This window comes from Alosa alosa, chromosome 12, assembly GCF_017589495.1.
Source record: "Alosa alosa isolate M-15738 ecotype Scorff River chromosome 12, AALO_Geno_1.1, whole genome shotgun sequence".
Lineage (NCBI taxonomy): Eukaryota > Metazoa > Chordata > Actinopteri > Clupeiformes > Clupeidae > Alosa > Alosa alosa.
The window spans coordinates 27,492,476-27,497,475 of NC_063200.1; the positions used below are offsets into that span (position 1 = coordinate 27,492,476).

The 5,000-nt window shown below is 45.7% G+C and overlaps 1 protein-coding gene across 2 annotated transcripts in view; it reads left to right on the plus strand.

The window, feature by feature from the left end:
• The window catches only part of rxraa (retinoid X receptor, alpha a), a 114,191-nt gene that overhangs the window by 46,951 nt on the left and 62,240 nt on the right, over window positions 1–5,000 (plus strand). The window lies entirely within an intron of this gene.

Genomic DNA, 5,000 nt, shown 5'->3' on the forward strand with positions numbered 1-5,000 from the left:
ATTCTGGATGGAGGGAGAAAGATAGAGTGACAGGGATCAGTCAGACAGACAGGGAAAAAGAGATTAGCCATTTAGAGCGGGACTGACTGAGACAGACAGAGGCAGAGAAACACAGGGGACAAAATAGAAGGACAAATAGTGAGAGAGGGAGCAGGACAGAGATAGTGAAATAGACAGACACACAGAGAGAGAGAGAGAGAGATGGAGGGAGGGTGGATGAAAGAGAGAGATAGAGAGAGAGAGAGCAGTGTGTGGCGGAGCCAGACTAATGCCATAGGGGCCTGATGCCCATGTGCCCGTTGCTCTGACATTGAGCTAATGACTGCCTGCCTGCTAGCGCACGCGCTCATGCTCGTGTGCCTACTCCTCCCCTAATAAGGTCTCTCCACACACACACACACACACACACACACACACACACACACACACACACGATCATGACACACAGGGAGAGAAACACTGCAAAAAGTCAGGCAAACTGAAACCTTGCCTTTTTTGTCCTCATTGACTACACTTCAACAAACAATTTCAGCCAGCCTCAGCCTGTTTCGTAAATACAAGAGACATTGCCCAAACACTGTGAGTGCTGAGTGGTGAGGTGCAGTGTGTGTTGTTGTTGTTTGCTGTGTGTGTGTGTGTGTGTGTGTGTGTGTGTGTGTGTGTGTGTGTGTGTGTGTGAGTTTGGTGATGTGTGCAGCTGCTCCCCTGTATGCTCCAGTTGCTCTGACCACGCTTTGAACTGTCGAAGAATCTGTGCTCTTTTGTGTGCACATGTTTCAGGAGCAAAGGCTCTCCCTGCAGTGATGATGAGTGTGCACGTGTGTTCATGTGTGTGTGTGTGTGTGTGTGTGTGTGTGTGTGTGTGTGTGTGTGTGTGTGTGTGTGTGTGTGTGTGTGTGTGTGTGTGCACATGTGTGTGTATGTGTGTGTCTGTGTGCGTCTGTGTGTTTATTTGTAGATAACCATAGTCTCTGTGAAGGGCTAACTGTATCTAGAGGATGAACATTATTGTTTGCATTTGTTTGTGCAAAGTGTTGCTGCCTGCTAGTGGTAAATGTGTGTTTCTGTGTGTGTGTTTCTTTGTGTGTGTGTGTGTGTGTGTGTGTGTGTGTGTGTGTGTGTGTGTGTGTGTGTTTCTGTGTGGGTGTGTGTGTTTCTGTGTGTGTGTGTGTGTGTGTGTGTATGTGTGTGTGTGTGTGTGTGTGTGGTGTTTTGCATCATGTATCTGGGTGTACATCTATCTGGGCTAAAAATGTGCATGCAAGCATGTATATACAGTACATACTGCATATGTGGTTGCTAACAATGCCTTGTATGTATGTGTCTACACTACTGTATATGTGTGTGCAGACATACATGTGTGTGTGTGTGTGTGTGTGTGTGTGTGTGTGTGTGTGTGTGTGTGTGTGTGTGTGTGTGTGTGTGTGTGTGTGTGTGTGTGTGTTATCGTGATACACACTATGTTGCATTATTATGAAAGCACTGGGCTGTGTGAGAACAGGCTGTCCCTGTAACATAGTCTGAGTGAAGATGTCCGACTGCTACCCTCACAAAGGGATTTTGGGCAGCAGCTTAGTCGGGGAAGAATAGCACCGCATAATGCCTACTCTCCCTCTGCTGTCCTGCTGCCATGCCGGCCGTGCATTATGTGTGTGTGTGTGTGTGTGTGTGTGTGTGTGTGTGTGTGTGTGTGTGTGTGTGTGTGTGAGTGTGTCACTTTTTTGAATATATACCCAAGAGAGGACAACTGTCAGTCCAGCTGTTGCAGCCGGATAGTGCATAGTGGGTTTGAGCTGGTACACACACACACACTCACAGACACACACACACTCACAGACAAACACAACCATGAATAGCCCCCCTCCCCACGAACACATGTGGTGATTACACACTTACACTTTAATGCGTATCAACTCTGTGTTCTGTCAACCTTCATCCTTCCTCTTTATTGAAGGGGCTAAATACTGTGTGTGTGTGTGTGTGTGTGTGTGTGTGTGTGTTTGCATGTGTCCTCAGTATTCAAATGCCACAGCGGGATGCTATCCTCTGTTCTACTGAATCACTGCATCTAGTACCCTCACATCCCTCTGCCCCTTCCACACACAAACAAGACAAGCACACACACACACACACACACACACACACACACACACACACACACACACACACACACACACACGAACACACAGTAGAACATCGAGTCCTTTGGTTGTGAGGAGTGTTGTCTTTGGGGAAGGAAGTCAAAAATAGAACAAATGTGCATGCCTATGTGTGTGTGTGTGTGTGTGTGTGTGTGTGTGTGTGTGTGTGTGTGTGTGTGTTTTGTGCCAATATGTGTGTGGATGTGTGTCTTTTTGTCCATATGTGAATGTCATTGTGTTTGTTGATGTGTATCCGTGTGTGTGGGGTGTGTGTGTGTGTGACTAAAGCAGCTGCAATATTAAGACAGGTCCATCACGAGAATGATTTTTGTTTATTTAACACCTTTGAGCCATCTGGCCCTGTGTATTATGACACCGCAGACATAGGCTTCATGAGAGTGTGTCTGGGTGCTCGTGTGTGTGTGTGTGTGTGTGTGTGTGTGTGTGTGTGTGTGTGTGTGTGTGTGTGTGTGTGTGTGTATGTGTGTGTCTGGAGAGATGTGCAATTACGCAACAGTCTGGCCGGAAAGTGACGTCCGCCTCACCCAACACCATGGCGACTACTGTCACACTTGCAGCTCAATAATTCAAATGGCAGCCTGAGCGCTCATCTAACACAGACACACACACACACACACACACACACACACACACACACACACACAAAACACACACACACACACACACACACACACACACACACACACACACACACACACACACACACACACACACACACACACACACACAGACACACACACACACACACACATGCACAAACACTGTAAGTCAAAGTCTGGACCACCAGCACACCCCTCAGCAGGATCGATGTCGACCCCTGTTTGGGTTTTGTTACCCAGAAGGCCATGCATAGTGATCAGTCACTGTAGCTGAAACTTCAGCAGCCTGAGCTATGTTGCACACACACACACACACACACACACACACACACACACACACACACACACACACACACACATGCGAACACACACAAATCTCTGGATATACATCCATCTGGTTGCCTTGAAGGTCGCTCTGGTTGAAAATCTCATTTGATGTGCAGAGAAGCATCTGAGACGAGAAGGAGGGAGAGAGATAGAGACGGAGAGATAGATGGAGAAAGAGAAACAGACACTGAAGGAAAAAAAGAAAAGCGAGAGCAAGAGAAACGCAACCAGGCCCCACCAGTGTGTGTGTGTGTGTGAGTGTGTGTGGGTGTGTTTGTGTGTGTGGATATTCATCTTGCCAGTACACTGTGTGCTGTCCTCGGCATCTGTCATCCAGCTGTTTATCTGAATGGGACAGGTAGTCTAACATCGCCGCACACGGAATCCAATTTAGGGCTATTTTATAGTAAATGAGTGAGGACCAGGTCACTCAGACGAGAGTAGAAGAGAGGGAGAGAGAGAGGGAAGAAGGGAAAAAGAGAGTGATGAAAAAGATCATTTAAATGTGTAATGTACTGATATACACTTACAGGGGGGATATCAGTATTTTAGCAAGGACAGTGTGATGCTTGAGGAGAATGGCCACACTGATTCATCCTCTATATCACTCTACTTCATAGTGAACAGCATACATGGAGTGTTTTTAGTGTTCTCTCTGTCGCTTTTAATACTCAGTCATAAATCTGAGGGTGTGTTTGACTTTCATAAGCCTTCATGTAGAAAATGCAGAACATTTTCTGTGTGGTCTGAGTGTGTGTGTGTGTGTTTTGGGGTGTGAAAATGGAAAGTCTTGACTGTGGGCTGTCAACGTTTTGAGTGTTGTGATTGTATGTGACACACACACACTTCCACACACGTTTGTCCACACACACATGCAAATACACACACACTGACACAGACTCGCACACACTGGGAACGTGAAAGGATTACACACTTTCAGCTAATTGAAGGTCAGAGGTGTGGGAATCTCTCATCTGTTTAATGAAGAAAACACCCACAGAAATAGAGAGAGAGAGAGAGAGAGAGAGAGATTAGTATGTATGACTGATCTCTGATTGAATGAGCACTTGGATTTTGTCTTTAACTTGTTCATTTAGAAGATGAAGGGGAGATTTTCTTTCTCCCTTTTGGGGAGTGATATGGTTTATATATTTGTCACAGTGGTCTGTGTGTGTTTGTGTGTGTGTGTTTGTATGTCTGTTTGCCGTCATATTTATTTATTTGTTTAATAGTGATTTGCGTCATTTCTTAAAAAGTCACTTGCACCTTTCTGAAAGGCAGTAAGCAGGCCAGCTCTGTTCCCGGCACTGCATTAGGTCATGTATGGCTCTAAAAGATTTTGTTGTTCACTTTACTGTGCTGTTCCTGTTCCCTGCTCTCAGGAGGTGTGTGTGTGTGTGTGTGTGTGTGTGTGTGTGTGTGTGTGTGTGTGTGTGTGTGTGTGTGTGTGTGTGTGTGTGTGTCTCTGTCTCTCTCTCTCTCTCTGTGTCTCTCTGTCTTTGTCTTTGTATTTTTTGTGATGCCTGTGTGTGTGTGTGTGTGTGTGTGTGTGTGTGTGTGTGTGTGTGTAATGGGGCTTGGAAAGCTGGCTTTATGTCGCTGGGATTAGAAAAGCCTACATGTTTTATTCACCACTCAGCTCTCTGTTCTCAAGGCACACATCTTTTTTTATAGCTTCTCAAAGTGAGACTTGTTAGAAGTGAGAAAGAGTAAAAGGGAGCTGAAACACGTGTGTGTGTGTGTGTGTGTGTGTGTGTGTGTGTGTGTGTGTGTGTGTGTGTGTGTGTGTGTGTGTGTTTGTTTGTGTGTTTTGTGTTTGTGTGCTGTGTGTTTATGGTTGTACAGTGGTTTAAGATAATCATATGTGTTTGGGTTCATTTGTTTACACGGGTGTATATATCCGTGTGACTGT